Here is a 20029-nt window from a genome sequence, read left to right as displayed (position 1 = left end):
GAAAGAAGGGAGTTATAATTATCCCGTACTTGGACGATCTCCTTATAAAGGCAAGGTCCAAGGAGCAGTTGTTGGTCGGAGTAGCACTATCTCGGGAAGTGCTACAACAGCACGGCTGGATTCTGAATATCCCAAAGTCGCAGCTGGTTCCTACGACGCGTCTGCTGTTCTTGGGCATGATTCTGGACACAGAACAGAAGAAGGTGTTTCTTCCGGAGGAGAAGGCCAAGGAGTTGTCATCTCTGGTCAGAGACCTCCTGAAACCAAAACAGGTGTCGGTGCATCACTGCACGCGAGTCCTGGAAAAGATGGTAGCTTCTTACGAAGCAATTCCCTTCGGCAGGTTCCATGCAAGGATCTTTCAGTGGGATCTGTTAGACAAGTGGTCCGGATCGCATCTTCAGATGCATCGGCTGATCACCCTGTCCCCGAGGGCCAGGGTGTCTCTGCTGTGGTGGCTGCAGAGTGCTCATCTTCTCGAGGGCCGCAGATTCGGCATACAGGACTGGGTCCTGGTGACCACGGATGCAAGCCTCCGAGGTTGGGGGGCAGTCACTCAGGGAAGAAACTTCCAAGGACAATGGCCTACACATAAATATTCTGGAACTAAGGGCCATTTACAATGCCCTAAGTCAAGCAGAACCCCTGCTTCAAAACCAGCCGGTGCTGATTCAGTCAGACAACATCACGGCTGTCGCCCATGTAAACCGACAGGGCGGCACAAGAAGTAGGATGGCGATGGCAGAAGCCACAAGGATTCTCCGATGGGCGGAGAATCACGTGCTAGCACTGTCAGCAGTGTTCATTCCGGGTGTGGACAACTGGGAAGCAGACTTCCTCAGCAGGCACGACCTCCACCCGGGAGAGTGGGGACTTCATCCAGAAGTCTTCCAGCTGATTGTAAATCGTTGGGAAAGGCCACAGGTGGACATGATGGCATCCCGCCTCAACAAAAAGCTAAAAAGATATTGCGCCAGGTCAAGGGACCCTCAGGCGATAGCTGTGGACGCTCTAGTGACACCGTGGGTGTACCAGTCGGTTTATGTGTTCCCTCCTCTTCCTCTCATACCAAAGGTACTGAGGATAATAAGAAAAAGAGGAGTAAGAACTATACTCATCGTTCTGGATTGGCCAAGAAGAACTTGGTACCCGGAACTACAAGAAATGATCTCAGAGGACCCTTGGCCTCTGCCGCTCCGACAGGACCTGCTACAGCAGGGGCCCTGTCTGTTCCAAGACTTACCGCGGCTGCATTTGACGGCATGGCGGTTGAACGCCGGATCCTAATGGAAAAGGGCATTCCAGTTGAAGTCATTCCTACGCTGATAAAAGCTAGGAAGGATGTGACAGCAAAACATTATCACCGCATATGGCGAAAATATGTTGCTTGGTGTGAGGCCATGAAGGCCCCAACAGAGGAATTTCAGCTGGGTCGATTTCTGCACTTCCTACAGTCAGGAGTGACTATGGGCCTAAAATTGGGATCCATTAAAGTCCAGATTTCGGCCCTGTCTATTTTCTTTCAAAAAGAACTGGCTTCACTGCCTGAAGTTCAGACGTTTGTTAAAGGAGTGCTGCATATTCAGCCCCCTTTTGTGCCTCCAGTGGCACCTTGGGATCTCAACGTAGTGTTGGATTTCCTAAAATCACATTGGTTTGAGCCACTTCGGACCGTGGAGTTGAAGTATCTCACGTGGAAGGTAGTCATGCTGTTGGCCTTGGCCTCAGCTAGGCGTGTGTCAGAATTGGCGGCTTTGTCCTGTAAAAGCCCATATCTGATTTTCCATATGGACAGGGCAGAATTGAGGATTCGTCCCCAATTTCTCCCAAAGGTGGTATCAGCGTTTCATTGGAACCAACCTATTGTGGTGCCTGCGGCTACTCGGGACTTGGAGGATTCCAAGTTGCTGGACGTAGTCCGGGCCCTGAAAATCTATGTTTCCAGGACGGCTAGAGTCAGAAAAACTGACTCGCTGTTTATCCTGCATGCACCCAACAAGCTGGGTGCTCCTGCTTCAAAGCAGACTATTGCTCGCTGGATTTGTAGCACGATTCAACTTGCACATTCTGCGGCTGGACTGCCACATCCTAAATCAGTAAAAGCCTATTCCACGAGGAAGGTGGGCTCTTCTTGGGCGGCTGCCCGAGGGGTCTCGGCTTTACAACTTTGCCGAGCTGCCACTTGGTCGGGATCAAACACTTTTGCAAAATTCTACAAGTTTGATACCCTGGCGGAGGAGGACCTTGAGTTTGCTCATTCGGTGCTGCAGAGTCATCCGCACTCTCCCGCCCGTTTGGGAGCTTTGGTATAATCCCCATGGTCCTTACGGAGTACCCAGCATCCACTAGGACGTCAGAGAAAATAAGAATTTACTCACCGGTAATTCTATTTCTCGTAGTCCGTAGTGGATGCTGGGAGCCCGTCCCAAGTGCGGATTTTCTGCAATACTTGTATATAGTTATTGCTTAACTAAGGGTTATTGTTATGAGCCATCTGTTGAATGAGGCTCAGTTGTTATTCATACTGTTAACTGGGTATAGTTATCACAAGTTGTACGGTGTGATTGGTGTGGCTGGTATGAGTCTTACCCGGGATTCCAAATCCTTTCCTAGTAATGTCAGCTCTTCCGGGCACACTTTCCCTAACTGAGGTCTGGAGGAGGGGCATAGAGGGAGGAGCCAGTGCACACCAGATATAGTACCTAATCTTTTTTTTTAAGAGTGCCCAGTCTCCTGCCGAGCCCGTCTATTCCCCATGGTCCTTACGGAGTACCCAGCATCCACTACGGACTACGAGAAATAGAATTACCGGTGAGTAAATTCTTATTTTTTCTTTGCAATCCTGAACAATTTTCCTGGCAGTTGTGGCTAAAATTTTTGTTGAGCTACCGGACCGTGATTTGGTTTCCACAGAATCCCTCATTTTCCACTTCTTAGAGTTTGAACACTGCTGATTGGCATTCTCAATTGCTTGGATATCTTTTTATATCCCTTTCCTGTTTTATACAGTTCAATTACCTTTTCTCGCAGATCCTTTGACAATTCTTTTGCTTTCCCCATGACTCAGAATCCAGACACATCAGTGCAGCACTGGATGAAAGATGCAAGGGTCTTTCAGGAGTCCAGAAACTCACTGACCTTTTATACACACACTGATTACAAGCAAACAGATCACAGGTGAGGATGGTTACCTTTAGTAGCTGTTACAACTGAGGGCTGGTGTCGGTAGCTGGAGGCCTCAGTTGTAGTGGCTGACGGGTACGTAAATTTATGAGGCAGGAGAGGACTCCTAGACATATGTTGAAATTGTAGTACCAATTGCCCGAAGGCGTGACCACGACAACAGGAGGTGCCTTTGAGGGTTTTTATTAAATCATAAAAGTCAAAGAATGTGCAACCAAACAATAAATGTAACAAGTGAGTCTCTGAATCACAACTGGCTAAGACCAGTAATCCGGAGTGTAAATGGGAGTGCTTTATTACGCTTAGAACACAGGTGGAACATAGAGTGATGCTGGGGATCGCAGGTAAAGCTTGAGTGATGCTGGGGATCGCAGGTAAAGCTTGAGTGATGCTAGGGATCACAGGTAAATACTCCACTATTGGAGTGAGTAATGGAGACAGAGGACTACTACAGAGTGGCTGCTGGAAGCCGGAGTCATACACTCTGCAAGCGCTGGGTGCAGGAACTAGGGAGTCAAGTTGCACCACAGAGCATCAGCATAAGAGAATTAGAGCTACACCGCAGAGAGTAACCACAAAGAGTCAGGCTGTACTGCAGGGAGAGTTCACAGGAGAGTCCTTAGTGAAGCTGCATACTGGAACGCTGGAGAGACAATGGAAGCACTGACAACCTTCTGGGAGCTGAGACAGGATATTTATACCTGCTGGATAGCAGGGATTGGCTGACAATTATGCTCAGGCTCCAGCAGCACTGCGGATAGGTGAGGAGAGTATCATGTGATTCAATCCAAAATGGCTGCGCCCATTGACGGAAATTGAAGGGGAGAGAAGCACTCAGAAACCATGTGTCAAACGGTAATGGCGGAAGAGGCCGCAACAGCAGAAACTCCACGCGCCCAGACGTGCACAGCGGCCACAGGGATGACAGCGGCGGCCGCGGCACACAGAGGACGCACATCCAGCAGAAGACCACAGGCGGCAGTGACGGCCGTGATGGGGCTGAGAGCGCCACACCACCGTAAGTGTATTCACAAGGGAGGCCGCTGAACCAGCGCTGCAGGCAATACCCATGAATTGTAACCCAAGACATAGCTATAGCCCGGCCCTGGCTCGCTGAGCCAACCTCAGAAGACACTTAACAGGCAGGAAACGGCGTCCAGTTACCCGGATCGTGACAGTAGCTATTCAAACCCGTTTGTGTCAACTTGTGTGCATGTTATCAGGCCAAAATCTCCAGGGTATGTAAACTTTGATCAGGGTCATTTGGGTAGTTTCTGTTGTCATTATGATTTAAAAAGAGTAAACATAGCTGTTTGACAATAAACGGCTTCACCCAACCACTAACCATAAGTGAAAGAAAAGTTTGTGAGTTATCATTCATATTCTCTGACAAATGGCCAGAAAATCACAAATTCTGCTACGGTATGTAAACTTATGAGGACAACTGTAAGTGGAGCCCAGTGCACCTCACAGAAAGAGATTTAACAACGGTAAGTTCTTACCATAGATCTAATTTTCTGCTGCAGGATACACTGGGCACCACAGGGAATGACATTGGGGATGTCCTAAAGCAGTTCCTTATGGGTGGGGACGCACTGTAGCGGGCACAAGAACCCGGCGTCCAAAGGAAGTATCCTGGGAGGCGGAAGTATCGAAGGCATAGAACCTTATGAATGTGTTCACTGAGGACCACATAGCCGCCTTGCACAATCGTTCAAGGGTCGCACCACGGCTGGCCGCCCAAGAAGGTCCATCCGACTGAGTAGAATGGGCCTTTATGGTAGAAGGAGCTGGAAGGCCAGCCTGTACATAAGCATGTGCAATCACCATTCTAATCCATCTGGCCAGGGTCTGCTTGTGAGCAGGCCAGCCACATTTGTGAAAACCAAACAGAACAAAGAAAGAATCCGACTTCCTGATGGAGGCAGTTCTCTTCACGTAGACACGGAGAGCCCGTACCACATCCAAAGAAGACAATTCAGGAGAGACAAAGGCCGGAACCACAATCTCCTGATTACGGTGGAAAGAAGACCCCACCTTAGGTAAATACCCGGGACGTGTTCTAAGATATGGTGACCTACAAGATAAGGCACCCAAATCCGACACCCGTCTAGCAGAGACAATAGCCAGCAGAAACAACACCTTAAGAGAAAGCCACTTAAGGTCTGCAGATTCAAGAGGCTAAAACGGAGGCCCTTGCAAGGCCTCCAAAACCACCGACAAGTCCCAAGGGGCCACAGGCAGGACATAGGGAGGTTGAATCCGCAACACACCCTGAGTGAACGCATGTACATCAGGTAACGTCGCAATTTTCCTCTGGAACCAAACCGACAAGGCAGAAATGTGAACCTTGATGGAGGCCAGACGAAGGCCCAAATCCAGGCCCTGTTGTAGAAAGACCAAAAGTTTGGCCGTACTAAACTTGTAAGCGTCATGATTGTTAGATGTGCAAAAGGACTTCTTTCAAATGGTTTCTCTTTCACAAACATAAAATCATGAAGAAAAAATCTCCATGGTGTAAAACCTTAGGATGATTTACTTAAAACACAAAGTGGGACAGGAAGTTCCTGCACCCACACAGTAAAAGGTCAAATACAATTGAAAACACAATCCAAAATACAGAAGCTGGGACTCCTACCAGATGGTGTTGTCCACTCTGAAAAGTAGACAATGCAAGCATGAATCAAGGGAGTATACAGGCGTCCCTGGGTCTTGACCTCCAGATCCTGGGTAGGGGTCCCTCTGTCTGGTCCCCAACGATGACGGACGGAGGTGACGGATGCGGCCGCATACGAGGCGCGATGTGATGACAAAGTCCTTTTGAAGGAGATCAGATTGGCCTATCTTGTGTCATCCGCTCTTTAAAAGCTTGAATTGTCTACATATATGTAGACCATCATAAGGGGTACGGGCAATTGCTTAAACACAGATACCCACTGATTGAAAAATTGCTGTAATACACTATGTCTACACATGTTTTTGTTTTGAGGTATTGAGGACTACTGATTTATGTGAACCCCGGATGAGAAGATCCCACCTCTATTAATCTGTCTACAGAAGAATTTGTGCGCTTTTTGTGTGGTGGTATCTTTCTTTATAGTCATTGCATTTGTTTGGGGTGTGGGTGATACTCCTTCCATCTACACATTAGCAGCCATTTTTTGCGCAGTGGTGAAACTCCATTTTTAAGTAAATCCTGATATACACAGGGGCCCTGAACAAGGAGATCTGGGCGCTGTGGAAGTAGAAGGGCACGCTCTATCGAGAGACCCTGAAGGTCTGAGAACCAATGCCATCTGGGCCACGCGGGAGCGATCAGAAGCAGGATTCCTCCTTCTTTCTTGAACTTCCGTATTACTCTGGGCAAGAGTGACACCGGTGGGAACACATATGGCAGCTGAAAGTTCCATGGAATTGCCAGTGCATCCACGAATGCTGCTTGAGGATCCCTTGTCCTTGCTTCGAAGACTGGAACCTTGTGATTGTGTCGAGACGCCATCAGGTCCACATCTGGAAGGCCCCATCTGGCCTCCCAACACCCACGAGGAGTTGAAACACTTCTGGATGGAGGCTCCACTCTCCTGCGTGTATGTCCTGATGACTGAGAAAGTCTGCTTCCCAGTTTAGGACCCCCGGAATTAATATTGCCGATATGGCTGGCAGATGGCGTTCCGCCCATTGAAGAATCCTTGATACTTCCCTCATTGCCATGCGGCTTCGAGTGCTGCCTTGTCGATTGATGTACACCACCGTGGTGGCGTTTTCCGACTGTACTTGAACAGGTCTGTTCTGTATTAAATGCTGGGCCAAGTTCAATGAGTTGAACACCGCCCGCAATTACAGAATATTTATCAGGAGGAGAGATTCCTCCTTGGTCCACCGACCCTGAAGAGAGTGTTGCTCCAACACCGCGCCCGAACCTCTGAGACTGGCATCCGTTGTCAGAAGGACCCAGTTGGAGATCCAGAAGGGACAACCCCTGCTCAATCGTTGGTCCTGAAGCCACCAGCTCAGTGACAGACGGACCTCCGGAGACAAGGAGAACATTTGAGACCTGATCCGGTGAGGCAGGCCGTCCCACTTGGCAAGAATCAGCTTCTGCAGAGGGCAGGAATGGAATTGAGCGTACTCCACCATGTCGAAAGCCGATACCATGAGACCTTGCACTTGCACTGCCGAATGTATCGACACTTGCGGACGAGATAGGAAGCATTGAATCTTGTCCTGAAGCTTCAGGACTTTCTCCTGAGACAAGAGCAACTGCTGGTTATGAGTGTCCAACAACGCCCCTAGGTGCACCATGCTCTGAGCAGGGACCAGGGAAGATTTCTTCCAGTTGATGAGCCACCTGTGGGTTTACAGAAACTGGATAGTCAGATCCAGTTGGCGTATTAGAATTTTTGGGGAATTTGCCAGGATCAACAAGTCGTCCAGGTATGGTAGGATCCTGACACCTTGACGGCGGAGCACAGCCGTCATTACCGCCATAACCTTGGTGAAGACTCGCGGAGCTGTAGTCAAACCAAAAGGTAACACCTGAAATTGGTAATGGAGGTTGCCAACCGCAAACCTCAGGTATTGTTGATGAGACATTGCAATGGGAATAGGCAGGTAAGCATCCTGTACGTCCAGGGAGACCATATAATCCCCAGATTCCAATGCCAGAACAATAGAACGAAGAGTTTCCATATGAAACTTGGAGACCTTCACAAATTTGTTCAAGGACTTGAGGTTGAGAATGGGCTGGTATGACCCATTCGGTTTTGGGACTAGGAACAGCGGTAAATAGTGCCCCTTGCCTCTCTGAGCCAGAGGCACCTGTACTACCACTCCTGTGTCCAGGAGGGACTGTACCACTGAATGAAGAGTTTTTGCCTTCACCTGATCCAAAGGGATGTCTGTCAGGCAAAATCGATGAGGGGGATGATTTTTGAAGGATACGGCGTAACCTCAAGTGACGACTTCCCGAACCCAGGCATCGGAAGTGGTCTTCAACCATTCCTGGGTATACCCTAGAAGTCGGCCCCCCACCCTGGGATCCCCCAGAGGGAGGCCCCCCCCGTTAAGTGGCAGGCTTATCAGTCTTGGAAGCAGGCTGACGGGCAGGCCTGTTTGCGTTTGGGCTTATTGGGTTTTGAAGTGCGAGCCTGTTTCGGGTACGTCTGACTCCTTTGCTTTCCCTGAAGAACGAAAGGAGTGAAAGGAAGTACTCTTAGCCTTCGGCACCGAAGGAGCAATACTAGGTAGACATGCTGTTTTAGCAGAAGCTAAGTCAGCCACTATCTTGTTGAGGTCTTCTCCGAAAAGAATGTCTCCCTTAAAAGGGAGTACCTGCAGGGTTTTCTTAGAGTCCAGATCCAAAGACCAGAACTGTAACCAGATAATCCGGCGAGTCAAAAAGGACATAGTAGAAGCCTTGGCCGCCAGAATACCGGCATCAAAAGCCGCCTCTTTAATGTAATGAGAAGCTGTGACAATATAAGACAGACATTGATCAGAAGCGTTGGAAGGCAACTCCGCCTCCAGCTTCTGAGTCCACGCTTCAACAGCCTCTGCAGCCCATGTCACTGCAATGGTGGGCCTATGCACAGCACAGGATAGGGTGTAAATCGCCTTTAAACAACCCTGCACACACTTATCCATCGGTTCTTTCAGAGACGTAACGGTAGTTACTGGCAGAGATGAGGATACCACCAGCCGTGCCACCTGTGAATCCACTGGCGGGGGTGTTTACAAATTTTTACCTAGCTCCGCTGCGAGTGGGTAGCGAGCCAGCATCTTCTTGTGAGGTGTGAATTTCTTTCCAGGATTTTCCCCGGACTTCTGACGTATGTCAACTAAATGGTCAGAATGAGGTAAAACTTGTTTAACCACTTTCTGACGTTTAAACCTGTCCGGTTTCTTAGGGGCAGCATCAGGCTCTGGGCCATCAGTAATTTGAAGAATGGTCCTGATAGCCTCCAACAAGTCAGGAACATCCACCAGTGAAACAGATTCCACATCAGAAGCGTCGGGATCAGAATCTGTGGGGTCAGTATAAACGCCATCCTCATCAGACGAGGAGTCTGGGACATTGGTGGATTGTGAGGAAGTAATGGCCCGCTTAGAGGACCCCTTGGTCTTAGGCGGGCGAGGGTAAAGGGGGGTACTCACCGAGCGATATTCTAAGCAATTAGAATTTCAGCATTATCGCTCCGCGTGTACCCCCTACAGCGATAGCGAAGCGCAGCCCCGCGCATCGCTATCACTGCTGCTAGATTGGCCTGCATACAGGCCAATCTAGCGGGTCGCTCACTTCACCCGCTGGGTGAAGTGAGCGGCCCTCCTGTCTCCCCCCGCACGCTCAGCACAGATCGCGCTGTGCGGAGCGGCGGGAGAGATGTGTGCTGAGCAGTTCGCTCAGCACACATCTCTCCTGCATCGGCCCGTCTATATGGGCCTTTAAACTTTTGAGTAGTCAGTGATTGGTTCAATTGCTGTAACTGAGCAGTTGATCTGCCCATGGCGGGTTAACCGTGGGGAACATAAGCGGTTGTACCGGCACAGGAGGTCCCATGGGGGCGTTAGTCTAGTTACCAGCGTATTCAATAGCATGGAGAAGGTTGCCCACAGTGGGTCATTTTGAACCCCCGTTGCTACAGTCCCATTTGGGGGTAAAGATCCCCCAGAACCTGAACCCTCAGCTGCTATGTTTTCCTCAAATGTGTCTGCACATCACCAAAAAGCAATGTAGGATCAGCCCCAGCACCATTGCCCTTTGTAGCTGACATATCCGAAAGCTCAATGCAAGGCAACACAGTACAATATCAGCAGCACAATACCTGACAAGAACCCCCTGTGTAGTGTATCAGCACAAACATGGAATTCAAGAGGTATATGGTGACTAAAAATCACAGAGAAAAATATACACTGAGTATATCCTGTGAACTACCTATATTAAATGATAACCCTTACGCACTTAGCCCCCTCAGGTTATAGAATAATAGGATTTATTACCTACCGGTAAATCCTTTTCTCTTAGTCCGTAGAGGATGCTGGGAACTCCAAAAGGACCATGGGTTATAGACGGGATCCGCAGGAGACATGGACACACTATAAGACTTTGAATGAGTGTGAACTGGCTCCTCCCTCTATGCCCCTCCTCCATACCTCAGTTAGAGAACTGTGCCCAGGGAGAAGGGCATTTCGAGGAAAGAATTTATTGTTTAAACACGGTGAGTGTCATACCAGCTCACACCTCGAACAGCCCGCAGAACGTGGCATTCAATAGAACACCAGCCGATGGAACGAAAAACATACAGCAATATGCTGACCGAAAATGTAACACAACCTGTGTGTAAACACGACCAATAATAACATACCGCCAGCCATGGCAGAAATAACGCCAGCAACAGACTTGACTGAAAAGAAACACCACAGGAGTGTAACCAAAACCAATAACTGCAGATACAGTACGCACTGAGACGGGCGCCCAGCATCCTCTACGAACTAAGAGAAAAGGATTTACCGGTAGGTATTAAAATCCTATTTTCTCATACGTCCTAGAGGATGCTGGGAACTCCAAAAGGACCATGGGGTTTATACCAAAGCTCCAGATCGGGCGGGAGAGTGCGAACGACTCTGCAGCACCGATTGAGCAAACATGAGGTCCTCATCAGCCAGGGTATCAAACTCGTAGAACTTTGCAAAGTGTTTGAACCCGACCAAGTAGCTGCTCAGCAATTTTGAACCGCTGAGACTCCTCGGGCATCCGCCCAAGAAAAGCCCACCTGCCTGGTAGAATGGGCCTTCACCACTTCTGTAACGGCAATCCAGCCGTAGAAAGCATGCCGAATTGTATCACAGATCCAGCGTGTAACAATCTGCTTAGAAGCAGGGGCCCCAATTTTGTTGGGAGCATACAGGATAAACAGAGCCCCTGTTTCTCCAATCCGAGCCGTTCTGGCTACACAAAAAATTAAAAGCTCTGACTACATCGAGAGACTTTGAATCAGCCAAGGCTTAAGTAGTCAAAGGTACCACAATAGGCTGGTTCCTGTGAAACGCGGAAATCACTTTTGGCAGAAATTGTTGCCGAGTTCTCAATTCTATCCACCTGGAAGATCAAATAGGGCTCTTGTGAGACAAAGCCGCTAATTCCAACACCCGCCTTGCGGATGCCAAGGCAATTCATGACCACTTTCCAAGCGAGAAATTTTAACTCAACCTCTCGTAAAGGTTCCAACCAGTGTGACATAAGAAACTGCAACACCACGTTAAGGTGCCATGGTGCCACTGGGGGCACAAATGGAGGTTGGATGCGCAGCACTTCTTTCACGAAAGTTTGAACTTCTGGAAAGGCGGCCAATTCTTCTTGAAAGAAAATTGATAAGGCCGAAATCTGCACTTTAATGGAGCCTAACTTTAGACCTGCATCCTTTGCTTGCAAAAAACTGAGAAACGACCCAGCTGAAATTCTGCCGTAGGAGCTTTCTTGGATTCACACCAAGGCACATACTTCCTCCAAATACGGTGGTAAAGCTTCGCCGTTACTCCTTTCCTAGCCTAAAGCAATGTGGGAATGACTTCACCGGTAATACCCCTTCGGCTAGGATATGGCGTTCAACTGCCATGCCGTCAAATGCAGCCGCGGTAAATCTTGATACACGCCCGGTCCTTGCTGTGACAGGTCCTCTCGTAGAGGAAGAGGCCAAGGATCTTCTATGAGTAAGTCTTGAAGATGTGGATACCAAGCCCTCCTTGGCTAGACCAGAACAAAAAGGATCACCTGAACCTTTGTTCTTCTTATGCTTATCACCTTCGGAAAGAGTGAAAGTGGAGGGAACACATAGACCGACTGAAACCTCAATGGTATCGCAAGGGCGTCCACTGCTATTGCCTGAGTGTCCTTTGACCTGGAACAATATCCTTGAAGTTTCTTGTTGAGGCGAGACGCGATCATGTCTAATTGAGGAATTCCCCAAAGACTTGTCACTTCTGTGAAACTTCTTGATGAAGACCCCACTCTCCTGGATGGAAATTGTGTCTGCTGAGGAAGACTATTTCTCCGTTGTCTACATCCGGAACGAAGACCGCTACTAGAGCGTTTACATGCCTTTCCACCCAGCGGAAAACTTTTGCGGCTTCAGCCATTGCCGCTTTGCTCCTCGTTCCGCCCTAGCGGCTTACTTACGCCACTGCTGTTAAGTCGTCTGACAGAATTAAGACGGGCAGATCGCGAAGAAGATGTTCCATTGTAAATAGCTCTTAATTCAAGAATGCTTATTGCAGACAAGCTTCCCGGCTTGACCTTTTCCCCTGGAAATTCTTCCCCTGGAAAGACTGCTCCCCAGCCTCTGAGACTTGTATCCATGGACACCAGGATCTAATCCTGGATCCCGAACCTTCGTCCCTCTAGGAGGTGAGAACTGTGCAGTCACCATAGGAGAGATATCCTGGTCCTGGAAAATAGGATTATTTTCCTGTGCATGTGCAGGTGATACCCGGACTACATGTCCAACTGGTCCACAAAAACAACTCAGGCATTTGTCCTGCTCACCGAATGGCCGCATAGGCCGCAACCATCTTCTTCATCAACGGAACGTATTGATGGGTTTACACTGTTGCAAACCTGATCCGCCTCTGGATCCTCAAATCTCTTTCCACAGGAAAAAACAAACTCTCAACAGTTCAGTATCTAATCTTATTCCCAACTCCGACCTCTGCGTCGTTGGGATCAACAGTGATTCTCTGTGTTGAAGAGCTGTCAGAGAGAAACAACGATTCGTACCACTTGTTTCTAGACCTCGCCGTAGTCAGGAAAGTGTCCCAGTACAGAATAATAATGGCTCTTACTATTGAAGGCAAACCATCATACTGCCATCACTCCAGTGAAATGACAATCCTGAATAGCAAACCCAGGTAAGCTTAATGCGGATGAAACAGCATTTAAACCCTCTTACTTCTTTTACAGGCTGGAGATCCCTGCCCTGAGAGATTCCATCTTGCAGTTCAACTTCCTAAGTAGAAATCCTTTTGGGATTGTTCTGACCGAGCTGTGGAACATAGCACAAGAAGGTAGACTTACCAGTGGTATCTGCCGAGATCAACTTAACCAAGCCATCTCCAAACCAGATTATCCCTTCATAGGGAAGATACTCCAGGATTTCTCGGAGTCAGTGCATACCTCTTGTAGTCGCACGGCAGCAAGCTGCAATGTTCTAGATAAGACCCAAGGAATATCCCATTTCTCCCCAGGGTAATTATATCGGATAACAAGGTAACCGACCATTTCTGAATACAAGCACTCCCCCATACGTATGTAATGCAAATATCATCAAAGCATATAATTAAAATATCACTTCGCTTCCTGTATACGATTTTTTGTGACAGGGCCCCGTGCAGACCAGGGGTTGACTTTTACTTTATTCTATCCACGGCGGGAAAAGAATAAACACTCGGACTCCTCATGAGGATTCGAGACCATCTTGTCACGGCTGACCTAGAGCTTCATTAACAGAGTGACCAGCACATGAGAAGGAATAACTTTACTTCAGCATTCATAATAAATTGTAATACAAATATACACATTTAAATACACATATATACACATATATCTATATATACATCTCATATATATATATATATATATATATATATATATATATATATAATCTGTCCGGAACATCAGGGTCCCCAGTGACATTAATGTGTTCTGAATGTGTATGGACATTTACTGAATGCCAAAGTTGTGGATCTAAACAGGAAACATTATGGCCGACATAAAACAAAATATTCGTGTCGACAACAGGGAGCAGTAACTGGGCAAAATAACATTTTTGTTACCCCGAGGGGTCTAAGGGAAATATATACCTAATTTCACTAGGACTTCCCACAAATACTACCACGTCTGTGCTTGAGCTACAGCTCACTGCAAACGTACCATACATATATATACACATACAGGTATAGGTTTTTTATATTATTTTACACCCAGTCATAATAGTTGGTGCGGACAGGGTCACCCACATACGTCTGTGTTCCCCAAACAGTGTTTACTTTGGAAAAGCTTACAACTACTGACATGCTGACACTTAGTCTCATGAATCAAATACCATCTGGAGTCGGAATGCCGACAGAGGGATTCCCATATCTGTTTGTGGTAGAGCACTCACACATGTCGACACACGTGTACTAAACACCCACCAACATTGCTAAAATGGGCAGATTTCTGACAGGGAAAACACAGAAACTCTAACCAACTCCTTGTACACATGCTCATTATATATACATATCTATAGTGCTTCATGGTTGAACCTATATTGCACTAAATAACTGTGCCCCCCTCATTTTACACTGTTAGGTGTTTAACAGTGTTTTGGCGGGCCCAGTATCTCTGTGAGGAGAAAATGGCGCTGTATAGAGTTATGAGGGCTAAGCCACGCCCCCTTCTCTGCGTGCTCAGCCCCGCTATCTTTTTACATTTTTATACTGGCGGGAGTCCGTATACAGTGCCTATGCACTGTATACATCTTTGCCAGGCTTATTTTATGAGGTATATTGCTGCCCAGGGCGCCCCCCCCCTGCGCCCTTGTAGTGCCGCTTGTGTGTGGGAGCAATGGCGCGCAGCGCGACCGCTGCGCGTTACCTCCGAGACTCTGAAGTCTTCTACCGTCACTGAAGTCTTCTGTTCTTCTAATACTCACCCGGCTTCTTTCTTCTGGCTTTGAGAGGGGGGTGACGGCGCGTCTCCGGGAACGAGCAGCTAGGCGAACCAAGTGATCAGACCCTCTGGAGCTAATGGTGTCCAGTAGCCTAAGAAGCAGAGCCCTTGAACTCAGAAGAAGTAGGTCTGCTTCTCTCCCCTCACTCCCACGATGCAGGGAGCCTGTAGCCAGCAGGTCTCCCTGAAAATAATAAACCTAACATAAAGTCTTTTCAGAGAAACTCAGGAGAGCTCCCCTAGTGTGTGTCCAGTCTCTCTGGGCACAGAGTCTAACTGAGGTCTGGAGGAGGGGCATAGAGGGAGGAGCCAGTTCACACCCATTCAAAGTCTTATAGTGTGCCCATGTCTCCTGCGGATCCCGTCTATACCCCATGGTCCTTTTGGAGTTCCCAGCATCCTCTAGGACGTATGAGAAATAGGGATGGCAATCTGAGTGAGATACACGAAATGGAGGTCACACAGCAGCTATATGCACACACACATAGTCACATTGTACAATGCAGAAATTATGACATGCAATAAAACTGCACTGGACTAGCAATACAGAGTAGTACTATGTATAGCTATACACTCAATAGATATAACAATGCACAGTAAAGACTGGATGTATATCACAATGCACAGTAAAGACTGGATGTATAGCACAAGGTACTTGTACTATATAACCCTGACTAAATGCACTCTTTCTTAACTAACACTGTCAGCAGACATGCAAAATACTTAAGTGTCCTGTAAAATGCACAGCGCTGACAAGCAGGCGGCTTTACAGAGGAGGATTTGCCCAAACAATCCCAGGATCAGCTCTGCTAGCTATAATGGCGCCCAAACGCTGATAGGGAGTGAGGGAGAGAGATGCAGCTCCAGGGCGGGAACATTTACTCTAAATGGCGCCCTGGGGCTGGGGGAGGGGCTACAGGTTAAAGCCTTATCCCCCTGCTGGACTTCACCACCGGATACTGTGGGCTTATATAAACGGTTTATGAGAGAAAACAGATCTGTGCCCTTGCTCTGGTGGTCTAGTGGGGTCCCTGTACTACCACAGTGTCCACGCCACCGCGTGCGGCCCGCCTCCCACCGGACGCGCAGGATTGCGATTTACAGCGGGTCCCGCCGGCGGGACCCACTTACCTCCTCCCTGAGTGCGGCCACACGATCCAGGAGAACAGCAGTCGTGTGTGTGACTAACAGGAAGAAAACCGGACCCTCCGCTGTAAGTACCCGGCAACCAGGGCGCGGGAGTATACCACGCCACTAGGGGAAGGTGATGGAGCTGCAGCAGGAGATGTCTGACTGATATCTAACACAGACTGTGCCTCTGCCGCAGCCCTTGAAGTCTTCATTTTTCTTTTAAAAGCTTCTTCTCAGGGCTGCTGGAGCAGCCCCCCTGTTGTATGCCTACTTACTGCATGGAACCAACTACAAAACTGAGTTCCTGTGCACGGAGGCGGGGTTATAGAGGAGACGGCGCTAGGCATTCTGGGAAGAAGGTCAAAGCTTTGAGCCTGTTGGTGCCTCGGATCAAGATCCTACTCTACACCCCAATGTCATTCCCTGTGGAGTCCAGTGTACCCCGCAGCAGAAAAGAAGATAACTTCAGCCTCGTCTCCAAGGATTGGTACATAGACGCCTTAATATCTGAAACGCTGACGCATGGAAGATCGCACCCCGCCATCAGTGTTGCCAACTGTGAAATAAAAAACAAGCAACTGAAGATTAAAAAATAAGCCCAAAACAAGGCCAAACCATTCCTAAAAAGCCCAACTTACTTTTTTTAGTTTTTCTAATTAGAATACATATAATTATTAGTGCTATGTCAGGCTAATACGGAGTGTAATCACAGGTGCTGCTGGATGGACTGAAGACAAGTTCTGGAACTTGAAGTCAAGTGGACAGCTTTCAGTTTCTTGAACTTTTTCTTCTGGTATCTGGTTCTCCAGTTGGGATGGTAATGATATCCCGGCGGACGGGACGCCAGCTGTCAATATACCAACAGCGGCATCCCAGCCGCTAGAATACTGACAGCGGGGCAAGCGCAAAGAGTGCGCTCACCACAGGTTTTATTCCCACTCTACATACCCTCCAACTGTACCTTTTTAATAGGTACAGTACCTTTTTTTTTATGGTCTGTACCGATTTTTGGCTGTCCAAACTACCATTGAAAGTATAGGAAAAGGGGTGTGACCACGCCCCCTTTACCCATGGTCACGCCCCCTTTTCTGATTTGTACCGATTTTTATGTGTAAAATGTTGGAGGGTATGTGGGTGTTGTGGACATCCATGAGTGGGAAAACCTGTGGCGAGCACTGTTAGCATTCCCGTCTGTCAGGATCCCGACAGCTGGGTTAACTACATCCCCTCCAGTCTGTGGTAGACATTATCACAAACAACTGATTTTCAGCCATCTGCGCATGCTATCATGATGCAATCGGATCCCGGAAGGATGCATTTGCATCATAACTGACAGGCGACAGGTATCCGGAGGCAGCGTTGCGGCACTGGAGGGGAGTGTCATGGGAAACGCAAGCATGTCAAGGCTGTTTTCAGGGCCAGCCAATCATGTTGCCTGTGTTTCCTGCGATTGGAAACATGGCGGCAGTGCCCCTACTTATGCAGCTATGCTGCATAGCCAGGGATCAAGCTCTATTTGTATTGCGATCGCATAGTGAGGCGGCACCACTGATGCTGGTTGGCCTTGCCCTGTGCTGGCCAGACCCTAGTGTGTGGTTTTGGTGGTTGCAGATTTTGCTAACTCTTAATAATCGCCTTAAGGTGCATACACACGGGGCGTTTCTGCCCAGCGTGTATGCACAGCGATGATCGCTGGGCTGAAAAGCGCTCAGTGCATACACACTGCGCTTTTCCTCGCTGCCCAGCGATGTCAGCAGGGGTGAGCGGCTTTTCATAGCAGGACGCTATGGAAAGCCGCTCACCCCGCCGCTACTGGTAATACCAGTAGACGAATGGCGGCTGCCAGTATTGAAGCGGGAGCTGCTTGCTCATACACACTGGGCGTCTTTGAGCTGAAAGCAGCTCAAAACACCAAAAGTTAGCTGCTTTCAGCTCAAAATCGTCCACTGTGTATGGGCCTTAAGTTGGCTTTAAAGCACTTGCTTACTATTATTTTTTCACTGTTTTAGAAAAATGCAGCCATTTGACACAATTTAAGACCCCCAAATCCATCTATTCATCCACAGCTTCTCACCTATGTCTTTGTGATGATCTGTTTTGAATGAATGAATGACTACCTCTGATGGTTTCTGCCAATGGTACCCATTAAAAAATAAAAAGCCCACAAACAAGCAGCAGAAAAAAATAATAAGCCTAAAAACAAGTAACAAGCAACCATCAAAAAAATAAAGCAACTTGAAAAAAAAAACCCAAGCCCAATTCCGCTTGTTATAAGATGAATTGGCAACTACGCCAGCCATGCGATCACACGGCAGTACAGCCCTGAGGGAACAGTCAGTGGCGAAGGCGAAGCGCGCGCCCGGCGGCGGCCTCTATACTCCGCACGAAGAGTACTGGCGCGCGCTCAATGCCCGGAGTGACGTTGGGAGGCGCGCGACCCGCGCTGTGCATTCGGGGTCGGAGTTCGTGGGTAAATGCAAGATGGCGTCTGGCGCACCCCGGACCCCCCGCTGTTGCCTGTGACAGTGGTGACTGTGTGTGTGCGTGACAGCGCCGGGAGGAGGCGGCAGAACAGACAGTCCTCAGCTGCTTGCCCAGAGCACTAGTTCCCTCTCCCCTGTATAGATGAGACCGCCTTCAGCCCCGGGAACCCGCAGGCACCCCGGAAACAACAAAGAGGTAAATGTACAGGACCGAGCTCTGCTCCGGCGCTGGCGGCAGGGCTTCCGCGGGTTAGCGCCTTCTCTGGAGCATCCTTCCTCCCCGCCATCCCATCAGGCTGCACCAACAGGTCCGCTCCCCCCGGGCACGGGAAGAGGGGATGGGGCCACTGTAATAGCAGGGAGGCTGAGGACCACCATTGGCAGGGCGGTGGGATACGGTGCTGGCCATCAGTGGCTACGTGCTCCTGCAGCCCGGGTCCCCGCATGATGAGGCTGCTGCATGTTATGAAAGTTTCATCTGGGGAAGCGGGCGTACATGGCAGGAAGCGCGGCTAAAACTCCATTTTGAGAAGGTTTTGCAAATAAATTAATTGCAGCTTAATAAAAAGGAGATGGAGGAGAGATTGCGTTGCGTGCAGCATAGTGGGACCAGGGGCGGTGTGGCTGTTATGTGTCCCCTACAGCCGTGCTGCTACTTTACTGGACAGTTACTTGTCCCAGGAATTGGCTGATGCTCCTCTTGTCCCCAGGCTGCTCCTCTTTTCCTTGCATTGTTGCAGGGCTACATTTGTTTCCAAAATTTTAGTTGCATTATTATGGAGATTCCTTTTTGCAGCATGCAATTATCACTATCGTTACAGGCTGCTTGTAATTCAGCTTGATGTTTTAATTAGAATTTGTGGACATCGGCTCCTATGCCTGGATATATTATGAAAGGTAATACTAGAGAGAAGATATGAAAAATAAGCCACTTTTTTGTTATTGCATATTTTATTATTTTTTGTTTTAGTCAAATTTAATTTTTGACTGGCTCATAAATGTAGTATTATAAAAATAGTTTAATGGTTGTGTGATCATGTCTGATTGGATTCATGGCATTGCTTTTTGTACGTTGCTAAACCTTTTTTGTTTGATTATTTCAGGTTGATTTCAGAGTATGCCTTTCTTGTTTGAGATTAAGGGCTATATTCAATTGAGTGGATCGGCGGTATAGCTGCCGCTCCACGTGCTTGTGTTGAAAACGGGGCGGTTTTGGCCCCCTTTTCGATCATCTCAGTCCGACATCAAAAGATGTCGGACTGAGATGCGGACCCAGAGGAGGAGAGGGGGGAGAGCCGCAGGGAGATGAGGGACTGCTGCGGGCAGCCAGATGAGATTAGCGTTACAGCAGGATGTAACACAGCCGTGCCGCTCACGGCAGCATCCACCCGGCTCCAGCAAGCTTGCTGGAGCCGGGTGTACACTGCCGTGAGGTCGGTTGGCTATGTGACATCCTTCTGCAGCGCTACTGTAGCGCTAATCTCCTCTGGCTGCCGGCGGCTGTTCCCCGCTGGTCTCCCTGCGGCTTCCT

General features: G+C 48.6%; 1 protein-coding gene and 1 long non-coding RNA gene across 5 annotated transcripts in view; one reads left to right on the top strand and one right to left on the bottom strand.

Moving 5' to 3' along the window:
* Window positions 1-18384, bottom strand: part of LOC134932587 (uncharacterized) — a 142525-nt gene extending 124141 nt beyond the window's left edge. For 2 of the 3 annotated variants that reach the window (XR_010179414.1, XR_010179416.1), the window contains exon 1: window positions 18090-18379. This is a non-coding gene — a long non-coding RNA (uncharacterized LOC134932587). Of the gene's footprint in view, window positions 1-18089 lie in introns of all 3 variants that reach the window. The other variant, XR_010179415.1, reaches the window with a different exon arrangement.
* A 92-nt stretch (window positions 18385-18476) lies between these two features.
* Window positions 18477-20029, top strand: part of LOC134932586 (transcriptional regulator QRICH1-like) — a 146602-nt gene continuing 145049 nt past the window's right edge. The window contains exon 1 of one of the 2 annotated variants that reach the window (XM_063927143.1): window positions 18477-18694. The gene's annotated coding sequence lies outside the window, so the exon portion shown is untranslated. Of the gene's footprint in view, window positions 18695-18992; window positions 19396-20029 lie in introns of those variants that run through there. The other variant, XM_063927144.1, reaches the window with a different exon arrangement.

Source organism: Pseudophryne corroboree, chromosome 6 (assembly GCF_028390025.1).
Source record: "Pseudophryne corroboree isolate aPseCor3 chromosome 6, aPseCor3.hap2, whole genome shotgun sequence".
NCBI lineage: Eukaryota > Metazoa > Chordata > Amphibia > Anura > Myobatrachidae > Pseudophryne > Pseudophryne corroboree.
Note: the sequence above shows the minus strand (reverse complement) of the source record. Positions and strands in the feature narration are given on the sequence as shown.